The sequence below is a fragment of the Cibotium barometz genome, chromosome 4, assembly GCF_041138505.1.
Source record: "Cibotium barometz isolate CiBa-2024 chromosome 4, ASM4113850v1, whole genome shotgun sequence".
Classification (NCBI taxonomy): domain Eukaryota; kingdom Viridiplantae; phylum Streptophyta; class Polypodiopsida; order Cyatheales; family Cibotiaceae; genus Cibotium; species Cibotium barometz.
Window position 1 is genome coordinate 41522031 of NC_141049.1, and position 2010 is coordinate 41524040.

Consider the following 2010-nt stretch of genomic DNA (forward strand, 5'->3'; position numbering starts at 1 on the left):
GATGAGTGTGGCCCCTTCTACCACTCATCCATATTTATATGTATTAAAGCTTGCTTTTTAAAAAGAAAACTCCTAAAATAAAGCTTAAGAGCTTTTTGAGTTTTTGAGAGTACAAGCTCTTCCAAAAATATAGCAAGCTAAAAATGTAGTCTTGGGCCTACCAAAAGTATAAATACTAATTGGTATGTACAAAGGTTTTAGACCTTAGCCTCCTAAGACTACATTATAAAAATGTAGTCTTGGGCCTACCAAAAGTATAAATACTAATTGGTATGTACAAAGGTTTGAGACCTTAGCCTCCTAAAAATATAAATGCAAAAAATATGTAACCATAATAGGTGTTCACATGTCTTCCAAGATATCTCATTGTGGTCTAACATGCGACTAACAAATAGTCACCACTCAATCATCGCCTACATCAAAATAATATTCGTTAGTGCACAAAGCCAATTAAACATATTAATCCTGACTATATTGTACCAGCATACATAGCTAATTGAGCACATTAATCCTGGAAAATGATATAAATAAAAGACGCATCCACATAAAATATTTTCGATAAACATATGTCACACATATGGAATGGCATCACCCACATTCTCATGTGTAAGTAATGATCACATATGCTACACATATGAAATTGCATCACCCACATTCCCATGTGTAAGTAATGATCACATAGGCATCCCCACTTGGCCATAGAGGTTATGGAAGTGTGTGTGTGTGTGTGTGTGTGTGAGAGAGAGAGAGAGAGAGAGAGAGAGAGAGAGAGGGTTACTTTTCAACCATTAGGACTCATAGGATCACATGGCATATCTGATCCATATAAGAGGGGGGGAGGAGTCCTAGGAAAAAAACTCTGTCGTTACTGTATTTCTAATAGCTGAATAGAAAACTTGATTGATCTTGAATTTACTGGTCGAAATTTTGGCAATCTTTTTCATATTTCGAATTTAAGGTGTTCACCTTAAAAGATACCTTTAAAAATCAACAATTCTTTTTCACACTATTGTTAATTATTTAGTGACACTTAAAAAAAAGTTTTTGCGATTTACATTTATTTTTAAAAGGAAAATTTGGCGTTCAGGCCGACAAAGTAGTGCATGGTTTGATAAAAGCCGAGAGCCTGGGGAGGAGCTTTACAATTACCTTTCTTTCTTTTTTTTCTTGTGAGGAGGATCCTGCGGATCGCCATAGCCATAGCCATAGCCATTGATCCACTCCTCAAGCTAGCCTGTCACCTCGTCTGCATTCACCTTGCCCCCAAAGTTCCCTCCAATTTGGCGGTGGAAGCTTCAAGCGAGCCAAGGTTTTCTGCAGGGTTGATTGGTATTGAACCAGGTACTGATTTTTCTGTTCAGAATCGAAAAATCTTCAATCGTAGGGACTAAAAAAATATCATGGACAGTCATAATGGCGATCATGATCCCTCAGTTCTAGACACAGAACGGATCTTTCAAAACGGTGACCGGAAGGAGATTATGGCTGATTTAGGCGCTAATCCGCCCGAATCAGATGACGATAATATGGCCCGACTAGGCACGAATCTGTTGGATCTAGGCACAGAAGACAGTCAAATCAAGGGTGATTTGCTACCGGATTTAGATGCCGTAGACGGTGTAATTAGGGATAATTCGCCTGTGTCCGGGAGTAATTTGCTAGGGGCTGAATCCAGTCAAACACAGGATAATATTCCAGTTTCCGGCTCTAATCTGCCGGATTCAAGTGCGGAAAACGGTGAAATTGAGAAGAATTTATCGGTTTCAGATGGTGTGGAAAACGGTGGAATTCGAAAGGATTCGCCAGTATTGGACTCAAATACCTGGGATTTTGGTCCCGAAGACGGTGAAAATCATTACTCTCTCGCAGAAATTCGAAGCCTCACGGCTGCAAATCAAGATTTGGTAAATGAGATTAGCTCGTTAAGAGCCATGAATGATGAATTGGGGGAGAAAAGGAAACTCTTGGAAAAAGAGCTGCAGTCAAGTAGTGGAAGAGCAGAAGCTTTGG